This window comes from Macrosteles quadrilineatus, unplaced genomic scaffold (genome assembly GCF_028750875.1).
Source record: "Macrosteles quadrilineatus isolate MER2022 unplaced genomic scaffold, UCM_ALF_1.0 Scaffold_4__1_contigs__length_99947679, whole genome shotgun sequence".
NCBI lineage: Eukaryota > Metazoa > Arthropoda > Insecta > Hemiptera > Cicadellidae > Macrosteles > Macrosteles quadrilineatus.
Genome location: NW_026542597.1, coordinates 44,593,727 through 44,608,794, shown reverse-complemented (window position 1 = coordinate 44,608,794; position 15,068 = coordinate 44,593,727). Strand labels below are relative to the sequence as shown.

At 35.2% G+C, this 15,068-nt stretch overlaps 1 protein-coding gene across 3 annotated transcripts in view; it reads right to left on the bottom strand.

Moving 5' to 3' along the window:
* LOC128991533 (NALCN channel auxiliary factor 1) overlaps positions 1-15,068 on the bottom strand; it is an 89,909-nt gene that overhangs the window by 14,659 nt on the left and 60,182 nt on the right. The gene's annotated exons all lie outside the window — the stretch shown is intronic.

Genomic DNA, 15,068 nt, shown 5'->3' with positions numbered 1-15,068 from the left:
ATAAATAATTTGCTGAGTCACTCTTAACACATCTAACAAACATAGCGACGTTGACAACTAGAGTAGCGGCTACAAATCGCTAGGTGTGACATAGTAAGTAGCAGTAAATAGCACTCACCATATAAAAATTCAGTAGCGCAAGTAATAGGACATTTTCTATTTTTGAAGCTACACTAGTCGCTGGTAGTCAAGCAACTCATTGAATTTGGGTACGATTTCAATAGTAATACGATTGAGGGTCCTCACTCGCTAGTTCTTTTATAAGCGTGCCAAACTTATGTCTCCTTACTATCCAATCCCATACCCATAATTCCGTTTATTCTTATTCCTTGACCTTGCATTGTGTTACGAAGCAACTCCTAACTCATCATACATTTCTCTTACTACAAGAGACGTTCGTAAGACCTGTTGGCTCATCCCCACTGATGACATGGCAATGCTTCAAAACACAGAAGCACAATAGAAGCATTTCACTGTATTCACTATTACCAATCTAGTACTAGTCGCCTAGTGTGACGGCAACGAAGCAATTATTGGCGAGTGTGATTAGTTGCCACTACTAGTAGTGACGAGCAAAGTCGCAATGTGTGATATGCCTTTAAGGTGGGTCTGCACAGGTGGTATTGGTCCAATCAGGGTTAGTGTGGATGGGTACTCGTTTACCCATCATTCGGCCTATAAGTCAGTACTTGTTGGTTGCTGTGTTGGTGTTTTCCACAAAACTCCAGGGTTCTAGCTTTGCACCTGTCTATCCTTCCTACGTCACTGATGGTGAAAGCATAAAATTAAATAATGGCAGGTTTGGTATGAAGCTAACTAATCAGGTAGGTATATATAACAAGTTTATCTAATCAGACACATCTTATTAAATGTATTCATTTTTGTGTTTATCTACAGTCTACACCAATGACAGTGGTCTAAACCCAGGTGTTGTTATTATGTATAATTAATTCTTGTATTCCTATAATATATACTAATGAATAAAGATGTTTTGAATTGAATGTACCGACATTTTTTTAGGTAGCATCATTGATTGATAGCCCAATTATTATATGTACAGTTTACCGCATAAGCTTGAAAAATTTTACAAACATATAGAACTTTCTGATATTAGATAGTTCAATTAAGACTTAACCATTGACTATTGGATACTGAAAATAATTTTATTTACTATTTTAATTTTGATTTTTTCATGTAAAAACTTTTATATTGCACCGTTTCTTTTACTTTATTTGAGCTGAAAAGCTATTAATATTGATGGTATGTTGAAAGTCATGCATGATAATGATGTGTTTAGTTAAGTTGCGTAGAGAATGTGCTAGGGTCTAAAATTATATTTTCTATCTTATTTTTTGTTGCTTACCAAGTTGCGAGCCTTTTAAAGTTGCTATAGCCCACAATAAGTCATTACATTAGTTAACTTGATGAAAAGGTTTGTGTATTCAACAGAAATTAGTAATTTAGATCAGCGCAATCTATCATCCGTTGCTCACATCAACTATGACAATTTTGATTTAAAAAACAGGTGAAAACTTTAACATGGGGATGGATTGTCTAGTTTTATCAATAGTCAAAGCTAACTGAACTACTAAAGATTTTTTTTACTTAAAGTGGAATTATCGGACGATTTATCCTACTGCACTGCGACTTGCACTATTACTTTGGAGGGCGACAACAGCGGACATGTCAGTATTCGGTAATCAGCTGTTCCCCCGAGCCAATCCCAGTGACTCACTCTCATAATGACTGCGCCTTGGGAATCGCTTCGTTTTCTCCTGTTTTCTCTATTTGCTTCCAAAAAAGTGTGTCTTTGAACCCTAAACGTTTTGGACAAAAAGGGATAGGATTTAAGGAGGCTGGTCATGTTTGATGATAACCCTCCGGTATTGTAATTGCATGATTTGTTTTAAAGAAGTTTGGTAATTCAGATACTAGTTGTTTTTTGAATGGATTCAGCATCAAGTTTTGTTTGAAGTAGTTGTAGAAGGAGTGAATGGAAGAAAAATAACTTATATTCAAGTTTACAGTACAGTAATTTTTATAACAATCAGTGAAAGAGTGTCACAAAAGATTTGACTGCTTACAAGTTCATATGAAATGTTATAAAAAACCACCCAGGATCACTTTACTTTATAATCCTGTTTGATTTCGCACAACACTGTACACCACTTGCATTGTTAATCTGTTTCAGTTAATAGCTCAGTTTGCATGTTGGATCCTTGCACTGTGACATGATCTATTTTTTTAAAGAAGTTTTCAAGTAAAATTAATATATTGCATCTTAGTAGTCTATCTTGTTAATTTGGTCTTAGTGACTACAACCTATAACCTGTCGTAAACTTGTAATCCAAGCTACAAAAGCAAAGAAACACATTTACATAACTATTTGGGCCAACAAGTTTCACAGTAATACTGGAGTTGGCAAAGGCCACTGTAGGTATGAACAGAAAGGTAGATAGAGGTGCATTATTAACAGAAAGTGTCCTCAGTCAGCTTTAGAGGTGTTCAGTTTGTGTTATCTATCTGTTGATCAGACTGCCGGCTCACCTGTTGCAATATTCGACTAGCTTGATTAAATATTTGACTTGCATATTAATCAATTCCTGTGCTTACAGTTCAAATTCACTCAAGCGTAATCTTACAAACTCAAAACGTTTCTATAATACTATTCACAATAATAATAATTAAAACTGATAGTCAACGCAACTTTAAGGTTATGTGAAGAAGTAATTTCAGGAATCGGCAAAAATAGTAATAAACAGTTGCTAGGCAACGGTGAAAATAAAAAAATTCTATTATTAAAAAAATAATAGATAATAATATTCTATTATTGTTAAAAATTCTATTCTATAGCGGGCAGATGATTTTGAGGCCCCGGGATGTAAAAACCTGCTCGGTCCCCAAGTTACGATGACAGAGCTGGCATGGCCAGCAAAACGCAACTTTCAGCCACCAATTAACGTATGTAATATAGCCAAAAACATCATAGTGTGGTGAAAACACTGTATCACTAACTTCTAGAAACACCTGCATGTGAGATAATTCATTTATTGTTTATTACCAGTACAGAAATATGAAAGAGTTAAAAGATAATAATGTTGAAAGATTTGTAAACTGGGCATAGGGACATGACTAATTGGCAAATGAAACGTAGACAATTATCTAATAGAAAATAGAGTGAATAATCAACTAGGGACAGGGCTAGAGGATAGAAAGATTGAGAAACTGGACATAGATTAGCTAATAGAACTGCAGACAACAAGATAGGAAGATTAACATACTCTGTCACAAGGCTAGAGAATAGGATGGATAGTGAACTAGACACAGTGTTAAAGGTCAGGATGAATAGTCACCTAGTCACAGCTCTAGAGGGTAGGATAAATAGTGAACTAGTCATTGTGTTAGAGGGCAGGAACAATAGTGAACAAGTCATCATGTTAGAGGACAGGAAAAATAGTCAACTAGTCATCGTGTTAGAGGACAGGATAAATAATTAACTGATCACAGCTCTAGAGGACATAATAAATAGTCAACTGATCACAGCTCTAGAGGACATAATAAATATTCAACTGATCACAGCTCTAGAGGGCAGGATAAATAATTAACTAGTCACAATGCTAAAAGACTGGAAAAATATAGTAAACTTGTCATTGTAATAGAGGACAGGGAAATAGTCAACTAGTCACACCTCTAGAGGACAGGATAAATAATCAATTAGTCACCATTCTTAAGGACAGGGGAAATATTGAACTAGTCATCGGAGAGGACAGTGAAAATACGTTGTTTACCTTTTGGATAGAGCGTTAACTTATAAATTCATCAAGAACCTGGCAACCAAAAGGTAAACAACATAATTAATTATTTGTTCATGAATCTGGGAATACCACATAAACAGTGAAAATAGTGAAATAGTCACAGCTCTAGAGGACAGGATAAATAATCAGTTAGTCACCATGCTTAAGGACAGGAAAATAGTGAACTAGTCATCGTGTTAGAGTACAGGAAAATAGTCAACTAGTCACACCTCTAGAGGACAGGATAAATAATCAGTTAGTCACCATGCTTAGGGACAGGAAACATAGTGAACTAGTCATTAAGTTAGAGGACAGCGAAAATAGTCAAATAGTCACAGCTCTAGAGGACAGGATAAATAATCAAACAGTCACAGCTCTAGTGGACAGGATAAATAGTCAACTAGCCATAGCTCTAGAGGATAGTGAAAATAGTCAACTAGTCACAGCTCTAGAGGACAGGATAAATACTCAAATAGTCACAGCTCTAGAGGACAGGATAAACAACCAACTAGTCACAGCGCAAGTGGGCAGGATAGTCAACTAGTCACAGCTCTAGAGGACAGGATTAATATCAACTAGTCACAGCTCTAGAGGACAGGAAAAATAGGGAACTAGTCATCGTGTTAGAGGACAGTGAAAATAGTCAACTAGTCACAGCTCTAGAGGACAGGATAAATAGTCAACTAGTCACAGCTCTAGAGGACAGGAAAAATAGGGAACTAGTCATCGTGTTAGAGGACAGTGAAAATAGTCAACTAGTCATAGCTCTAGAGGACATTGAAAATAGTCAACTAGCAGTGGCGTCATTTCACCAAATCCTTGGGGGGGGTAAACACCGGGGGGTATAATACCCCCCAGCAAATAAGGGGGGTCCGGGGAATTTTGCAGTTTTGAAACAAAAAAGAGGGGTTTAAGCTTATTTTAATTGCCAAAACCACTTCAAATAAAAAAAAATATGATTAAAATTTATTTAAATTTAAGCAGAAAATTTATGAAACCAAGAATTATTGACAACAGACAGAAACACAATAATTTTATGTTGGTAAGTTAGTCATCTAAGAAACGTGATCAGTAGTTCCATGATGTATTAATATTATGTTTGTTATTAGATTCATGACCAATTTCTCTTGTGCAACATTTAGCAATGAATATGGTTGTTCATAGCCTATAGTTTATAACAGTTTATTTTGGTTTTTAAATAAAATACAAGTATTTAAGAACTCAAAAGCAAATCAAATTTTATCACCAATAAAATAATTTGACACAAAAGGTTCTATTTAACAATATTAAATTGGTAGTCTACAATGTTCAAAATCTATTACGTAAAATGTATACACATGTATAATTGTAATGCTTGAATAATTCATAAAAGTAAATTACAAAGCATTGCTTCTAAAAAAACTGAATTTTTATGTATATATATAAACTAGAAGTAAGTGGTTTATCGTACAGCACCAAACAGAAAAAGTAAATGAATAACAAAACTACTAATTTATGTAAACTCAAAATGTGCTATCTAAGACAATAAAACAATAGGTAATAATATTTGTTTCAAATTACATATACAGATTTTAGTATTCTGTGCTTTTTAGGATTTGACAGGAGAAAATATTTGTATATTGGCTAGTACAGCATATTTTTTCTCTAGCCCAGGATCCAGGGGGGGGGGCAAATGCCCCCCCCCTGCCCCCCCCCCCAAATGACGCCCCTGTCAACTAGTCACAGCTCTAGAGGACAGGATAAATAGTCAACGAGTCACAGCTCTAGAGGGCAGGATAAATAGTCAACTAGTCACAGCTCTAGAGGACAGGATAAATATCAACTAGTCATAGCTCTAGAGGACAGGAAAAATAGGGAACTAGTCATCGTGTTAGAGGACAGTGAAAATAGTCAACTAGTCACAGCTCTAGAGGACGGGATAAATAGTCAACTAGTCACAGCTCTAGAGGACAGGATTAATAATCAGCTAGTCACAGCGCATGAGGAGAGGAATAACAATCAGCTACTCACATCGCAAGAAGACAGGGAGAAAAGTAAACTTGCTAGAGGATAGGAATGATAGTCAACTAGTCACAGAATACGAATATTTACAAACTAGTCATCCTAGATGGTAGGAAATATACTTTAATACTTTTCTTTGAAATGACGACCATACAAAGTAGGTATTTTAAGCCAAGTATGAATGTAGATAGTCAACTAGTCACGAAGCTAAAGTAATGAACTTCTTGGATAACTTGCGAGGAAAGCTAGAGGAGTATAGGCGCAACAGCCTGAGGAATCGGGGAACAGGAAGGAAGGTAAATTAACGGATCCGGAAACAGAACTGTTGCGGTTGTACATATTTAATGCTGAACTGGTCTGACTTGAGAACGATCCTGATAGCTCTGTAGCTCATCAGTGATTGATTATATTGTGTTAATAACGGTTTTGATCTTCTAAACACGTTGTCTAAATAATAAATCATTTTTGTAAGCTTTGTTTTACAATGAAACATAGTCTTACCAGTCCCTTAAACATATAATTTTCTTTCATTATGTTTTTTGACAATTCAATTATGAAACTCAAAATCTATCTCGAACAGTGAAAATACATTTTTAAGTCTCGATGGTTTATAGGTCAAGTTAACGGCTTTGTTGTTGCACTTCATTTTTGTATAGTGCCAAACAAATAATCAAAGACTTTTTCTTACAGTCACCCGACAAAGTTGGCTTCCTTACACTGATTATAGTACAGAAAGCTGTTAATTTCGGCATTTAGTTGTTTTGTCGCACCGTTTATACTTTGTCGCACGATTTGTACTTTGGTGTACACCAGTATTCCAACCAAACAACACAAAACAGCGTGGTTTTATTATGCACGTAATCAGAGTACACTTGGAAATAGGTTGGCAACACTTAAAGATACTATTAATATGATCAGCTGATTGACTATTGATACTACGATTTAACCTGTCATTTCGTGTTTATATTCTATTTTCGTTCAACGCTTGGTTTGAACATAACCTAAAGTGTAGTATTTTAAAGAATAATATAAGTGGGCCTAACATGTTTGAGAATAATGAACTCAGTGATTGTGAATATATGTGTACACTTGGAAGAAATATGTAGCAGAAACTGCAAAAGTATGTTTCATTAAGCCTGTTAACCTGTTTCCTGAAAAATCAAGAAAGAAATATGAACGAGCATACGAACTGTTTTCTTCTTGCTGCGTAAGTAAGAAAGCTACAAAATTACTTGTTTAAATAGTGACTGTAGGAAAAATATAATGTGTAACACGAGCGCAACTTTGCTCACTAGTTACACAAATAAATAACTATCGATCGTGCATTTTGTTTTAACGTATGTTGAACTCTTGATTACGTTGATGTCGACTAAAATGTTTCTCACTTATTTTAAGGTAACATTTTAACTGTGCGCTTTAGTTATTCAAGAATATTTGTTTAATACTTATTTTCCCTAAATATTGTCGATATAGTTTAAATGTATATGTATCCAAAATACCAGAGCCATATTGATTGTTTCGTTTTTCTTTTGACGATTGTCATGAACTTTGTACATAGTTTTAACGACAAATCATTCATCATTTCATATAATACAAACCAAAGCAGCGGCGGCGCTGACGACGGCACGTTTCGGCTGCCACTGCGTTCTTTTTGTATATGTAGAAGGTTAGCTATGATTTGTATGTAGTGTTTCAAAACGGAATTTTCAGCTTTGGAAGCTTGTAAAGGTTCAACAATAATCTTTCTTACAAAACTAGATAAATCCACTTTAAAGCCTGATGCTTGTAAGTTTGCAACCACAGGCCATAAAAAAAGATTCCACTCAACAGAAAAAAACAAGGACATCTAATTATGACGAACTAAATAAAGGATTTGTCATGCTACTTTATATGACACTCGAGTCACAAGTTAAACTGTTTACGACAAATTTAGAACCTTGATTGTAAACGTTAAGAATGGATGCAACAAAAGAAATCATAATATTGTTGGGGCATTAGTAACCTAACCTAATTGGGGCATTAGCCTAACCTAACCTAACCACCTACAAAATAAAGTACAAACATGACACAGTTTTCACTAAATGGTGAACATTTAAACATGGATTCACTTATTTAATCAAGCCTTGTTCATTGATGAGACTTAGATTGAATGAGACGCAAAATACTATTATTCGAATTCAGTTTAGATGTATATAAAAACGCCTATCTTGTGTTGCGGACGTGCAACAAGTTAGAACTAGATAGATGAGTGGCTTACACCAACTAAATGCAGGACAGTACGGTAGTGGCTTAATCGCAATTAATTAATACTCACATGCCACCCTCACTTTGTACCACCTGTTAATCCATATTCATGAAGAATGCAGGCAGTATCGAGATATTTGGTGTAACCCAGATTGAAATGCAATTTAGAAGTGTTGCATTGGTAGATCATTAGATGCCCTTTAAACTTGACATCCTTATCCTTCACGTCTTACTTTGCCACCTCGGCCTTACCAATGTTATTAGTGTAGAGCAAAGTAGGAAAATATTATATGCTTTTTCATATCATAAATGTTATAAAGTCTGAGATTGTATTAGTAAACACAAATCGTAAATTAAGATAGAAATAACTTTATGTTCATTGTTGAGAAAAGTAGGAGCTCCTTCATTTTTAGGTTTTAATGATTGGAATACCCTACTAGGACGGTATCTATATTGAGTTCTTGATGTTCACAGATAAAAAACATTCAGTTCATACAGGGTATCCACAAAAGCGTAATACTACCATCCATACGAGTGTGAAATTTAGTTTTAGTATTTCGTTGAGATCCTGTAGGAAAGCTCCCAAAATGTTCTTTCAAGAAGAGACGATGACCATTACTAACCCAATTAGAAGAAAACACACATGGAAATTTGGGTGTGGAAGCTGGTTGGCCAACGTCGTTCATTGTATCTACTACAAACTAAGGAACGATCGTGTTAAAACTCAACTCTAGCTAGTGGCCGTACAACCAGCTCAGGAACAGAGTTAGAATGTAAATTCAGTACTAGTAGGTTGATAAGTGGCTGTATGGCATGATTAAAAAATTGTACTGTAATCTTTTGTTGACACCCTGTACTTTTTGCGATTGACAAATTACACATCCATCCATGAGGTTATGGGAATGAGCTGGTCTAGTGGTAGAACGCGGGGCTCTCCCGTAAATCACCCATGTATTTGATACGTGATATTGCCACGACCCTCAAGGACTAGCCTGAAGTAATGTGTAAAAAAATGCAGGGCTAGCCCAGCGTCCTAGGATGTGAAGGTGAGACAAGAATGAGTTTTTAGTAAACAAAGTCGGTCGGAGGGATTTCTCGACGTAAAACTCGCTCACAACTCCACGACCTTGGCGGGAGTGCGTGTGTGAGTGAGAGGGACAGAATGTTTAATTAGTAAGACTTGCGCGGCTCTGTGGCCAATTTAATAAGACACTCGAGCCGTGCTGAGGTGGCGAGGTGGCGGCAGATAGAGCACGGCTAGCGGAGAGTCAGCTGTGAGATCGATCACGTGACCCACCTCTCCCGCCAACCCGCCAACCTCCCAGCTGATACCACACCTCACTGTCACACTCATGCAAGACACATTGAGGGGGATACACCTAGGCCGTTAGATTACTATAGCCTACACTTCATTTACACAACCTGCGAGTAGTGTTGTAGCCCCGGGGCCAATATCGAGCCCCGGAGTATTTATTGAGTGACAATATCGTAGTTCCGGAACAAATATCTAATACGACCAAGACTATGTAGTTGCACCAGAATATCTAGCTACTTTTTTGTCCCACCTCCCACCTTCACATCCTAGAACACTGCTAGTCTGAAAACACACATTTGTTTTTTCAGCCTTGGCCTAGGATAATGTAGTGAGGGCCATTGGTAGTGAGGACCAGCCACCGCGCTTGACCACTATCTAGCTTAATCTAAGCAAGGGATAACGTCGTATTACCGGAAGTCTGGAGCAAATCATAGTACTGGAAAACTTATCTTCTTCTTGAGAATGTCGGAGCATCTAGCTAGCATAAAATTAAGAATTACCTACGTCATGTGGTCATGACATTGTTGAAATGAAATGAAATAAAAACACTTCTTTATTGAGGCGAACTTAGGACCTCTCGGCCCTTTCTTACAGCTAACCTCTATCTAGTACTTGTGAATCAATCGAATTCTTAATGCCAATATCATAGTACCGGAGTGTCTAGCTATTATTTAGTGACAATAACAATCAAACGCACCAAGCTTTAAAACTTCTACATTTACGAGAGTTGCGTACACTACTTTACCTAAGACAGTGTTTTAATTGCTAAAAATCACAACTTAAAACTTCTAAGAGAGGTTATGTTTTCGTTTATAGCCTCTCATTGCCACTGACATTGATGAAACGAAACATTGTACCTTTATTGTACCAAACACTAATTGCACGACTCAACAATTAAATTGGCCTGAACAGCTGATTAACTGAAGTTCGGATCATTACAATTTTACTTCTTCTCTCTCAATCCTTGAATCTCATTGGTCACCCGTGTTGTTATGAGTAAAACCACGTAAAAACTATGCTGTTATGTGAGTAAACAATGCTGTTATGTGAAACTTTTCAGTTCTAAAAACTGAACTGAAACGGCTACTTAAAAAAAAAAATGAAAATGAAAAGAATTTACGTCGTAAATGAAATCTCTTAAAACACAAGGGTACTTTTAACCAAACCAATTGTTATCTAGACATCTAAAATCAGCGTGGGTATTAGTAAAATAATAGGTCTAACAAATCTTGTTAACATTAATTCATTCTAAAAAGAATTGTCGTCAAGCTAAAACAAAAGTATCCGACTAGCCTGTTGATGAATGGAATGGGCTTGACAGCTTAAGCGTCTTAGGGTTGCCAATATAAAATCCAATTAGGCAATGTATAAATATAATTTCCAAGTATTTAGCGTCATCCTCAGTTAATTACTATGGAAAATGGAAGTGTTTTTTGTTTAAAGAAAACATTGGGCCTTGGTGTTTTCCAAAGTTGTGCAAAGCGGACACAAAACGTGCATGGCTTAAAACTTTTGATATGTCACTCATTATTTTTGTAGTAAATGTGATTTACCTTCATTTAAAATACAATTTATCTTGTTTTTACGAAGTGTGGTCGGGGCACTAGAGTTTGTTTTATTTTTTTATTTATTCTAAAGGAAAGCAGACAATTTACAAAAATACAACTTATTAATTGTACAAGTTGAGCAGATTTATAACTGTAAAACTTGGCAATTGATACAGTTTTTAAAGATGTGGTGTACACCTCTTAAGCTTTTAAAGGTAAATATGAATTAGGTGTTCTTTTCACACTCTCTATCACCTTATTCCATTTACAAAATAATAATGTTTGGTTTTTCATATCCTGTTATTATGAAACCATTTCAACGTTACTAGTATTGTGAAATTAGGAACATTAGGTCACTAATTATTCCTACCTAATCAATTTTGCTTTTAAATTTCCAAAAACATCAGTGACCTTTAAAATAATTCTGTATCCTTACAAATTAAAAATTAATTACTTTTTTTTAATAAATGTAACAAATTAAATTACAAATTTAAAATACATGGTCTAATAATATTTCAAATATGACTCTACGAATAAGAACTAGCTTATGGACTTTAACAGGTTTTCATCAATATTTTCAAATAAAAGTCAATGCATGTTTAGTATGCCATAAATAATGATACAATGGACAATGCCATTCTCGAGCAACATACAATTTTGAAAGATAAACTATTTAATTTACAGTAAATTTAAAAAGCCTAAACAATCTAGTCTAAGTTAGCGATTACGATTAGAGTACTGTAAATGCTGAGAAGCTGTTGTCGCATATTGATTCGTGACATTGAAACTAGGACATTTCACAAGAGGCACACTCTCAAGAGGCCCTCTCGTTTAATGGTACAACGCCAATAACGATTTACTACCTTTAAAATATCAGTGAAGTCTTTCATAAGGATTAAAATAATGAACTTCTTGAGCAAACCTAATCATGTTCGATTGGTTATAAATTTATAGACATCAATAATTGAAAAATAATTAATGTAATATTTTTAACTTATTGGGAAAGTGGAAAGAAAACATTTTGGCACAAGAACAATCTTCAACTATTATTTTAATTACTGTAGGCGGTATGTATTAAATACTTGTTATTACAGTTTAGACGTTTTTAAATTATTTAATTTTATTTATATTCATTCGTAGGTTTTCACTTGTAAATGAATATAAAAAACGTCAAAACAACCGTTAAAAGTTGCGATTTTCGAATATATGTGATTAACAGATTAAAATAAGATATTCTCTAATAAGATGTAAAGGCTAAACGTATGCACATAGACTAACGACGGTAAGAGTAGAACATAAAGTTAGCGAGTGACATTCTGTTTATTGTCTTGGAAAGTAATAAACTCGATTGGTTGACCACAAATGCCATATCGACCCCATTGGCGAGAAGTGGTTATGAACGATGATTTGCCCCGATGTAGCCGACATCGGATCAATTGAACGAGTATTATGTCCTGCGCTATACATGTAAGGCTTGCTATGCTCTTTATTGAATTTTCGAGTAGATATTTCGTACACATTCTTCAGATATAAAATGAAGACAGTTCGAGTTGTAAAAATAAATTGTGTACAGTGTACTGGGGTGTCAATTTGATTCAATATAAAATAAAACAAAAATATATCTTCACAGAGATAAATCCAAAAAGCTAAGCTATAGAATTTGCATAGCATCTGTGCTGCATATCTGGATAAAAAAGACAATTTTGCTGACCCATGGAAAACAAATTAAGTCCACATCAATTCAACATTGGTCAAGTTTTTGGAGCTTATTACTAATGATGTTTCCTTAAAGTGTAATATTCTAGTAAATATTCTAGAGCTTAGGTAAGAAAGAAAAACATACAATCAACTTTTAGCCGGTTTGCTGTATAAGAAATTGTAACACGTTTTTATTCTATAGCTCCGATTTTTTACCACCGATTTCCACCCAAAATGCTGCATGTAACGATTTGGAAAACTTGTGTTATAATTATTTTAGGTATTCTAAAGCTTCGATTAAAAATACTACCTACTATGTAATTCTTATTATGCAATATTGTATAAATTGAAACAAAAATAATAAATATATGTTATTGCATACCTCGATAACAAGCCATTTTAATTATCCACACAAGAGTCTTGTTATCGAGGTTGTACTTTACATTGTACTTTACATTGTATAGGCCTACACTTTATAGCCAGCTCGGAATCAACAGATAACCCAATACAGAGGCAGTTGATATCACTTTAGCAACAACTACCTCCCCCGGACGGACACGGCAGTTATCAATTATTAACCCTTGCAATTGGAAGTAAACGTTTTCCTCCAAGACCGACTTCTATCTATTTCTTATGTCTCGGAAACTTGCTTGGACCAACTCCAAAGATTGCAAATCGATCAAAACCATTTTGATGGGACAAAACGTTTTCAAACTAGTAGATATTTTTCATCTATAAAAACTTAAAACAATAACGCATAGTTTTTGACGATACAGTTTTGAATCTGATCCAAGAGTAAAGTAGTAAAATCCTATACCTAACAGCAAATTTAAGGTATAAAATAATATTTTACGCTTCAGATTTAAAACAGGCTGCTTTTAGGGGAGTGCTATATGTGAGGTTATAAAGTTTTTTGTAAAACTATTTTTTAAATTGTTACCTTTTAAAGTTAGACTAGTGGCATGTAGGTACATAAATCCTAAAAAGGTTAAATGTAAAACAAATTATTGTTATACATTTGTGTTAGGTAATTTAGCGGTGGTCCAAAAAGAGCTGATACTTTTAAAATAAATTTTTATTTAAAAACTAGCTGACCCGGCGAACTTCGTATCGCCTAAGTTATAGGTTTCCCCTAAGACAGACTGACCCGGCAGACGTTGTCTTGCCTTTGACTATTTATAATTTAAGTACCGTTACGTTTGATTTTCAAGATGATCTCGTTCGCATCGCTCAATCACGTCCTGGTTGAAGTTCGTTCGCTACGCTCACTCACCTTTGGGTTGGAGCTCGTTCGCTACGCTCACTCACCTTTAGGTTGGAGCTCGTTCGCTGCGCTCACTTGCCTTCAGGTTAGCTCGTTTGCTACGCTAACTCGCCTCCAGGTTGAAGTTCGTTCGCTACGCTCACTCAACTTTTGGTTGCAAATTAGCTGTTGTCATAAATGTAAAAGAAATAATAGTGCTGCACCCTGTTGGTAATTCTTGTAACTTTAATGCTATTGAACATCATAGAACAGAACCAACTTGTTTAATTGAAACAGCTGTTAAGATTCATTAATTCCATTTCTCATAAGGTTAACATGGGAAACTCCAGAGCCACTGGGGCGGAGCCCTTTTAAGAATTTCGAAACGGGAAATAGTTTACGTCCGATTCGCATACCTACAGAATTTACACACCAAATTTCATAACGATCGGTGAAGTCGTTCCGGAGGAGTTTGCAGACAAACACTGTGACACGAGAATTTTATATATTAGATGTTTAACTACATGGTGACATTTACATATATACAAATGGAAAAACTCAAAAAGGTTTTTGGTGATATTCAATAAATCTCAATATGGCCACCGTTTAGGACTCTGCCGGCGTTAAACAAAAATTTAGCACATCACAATCACAAACCTTTGCTGTATTTCTCGGAGATAAAATTAGTATTGCATGGATATCGCTGGCAAAGCATTTAAAACAACATCTTTTAATTTAATCTTTAATCTTGTTTGTGTGGATCTTTATAAATTTACTGTCATGATTTATTTTATTGTGTGCCCCATCCAATAGGCTAACTCAATATAAATTGTTAACAGTTTTCTTCAGAATTTTACTCAATTTCGGCTTGAGCCCGAATCAATTTAAGTATCAAGAAGTAAACTACTTGCAAAAAGTAAAACACAAAAAAAATGCCTAAATCATTTAGGGTTAGGGCTAGGGTTTAGGATAGGACTGTGTTAGGTTAGATAAATAGGAACCAAGACATTACCTAAAACTTCAACTTTGTATCGTAGCTTACAATAGTTATTTGTGTAACAAGTGTGCGAAGTGGCACTTTGCACTCGTCTTAAACATTATATTTTTCATACAGTCATTATAAAGCACATAAATTATTAGCATTTCCACCACTATACAACACGTTTTTAAATCCAAGCGTTGAACGAAATGGGAAACGCTGCACCAGCTGATCGTAGTCGTAGTGT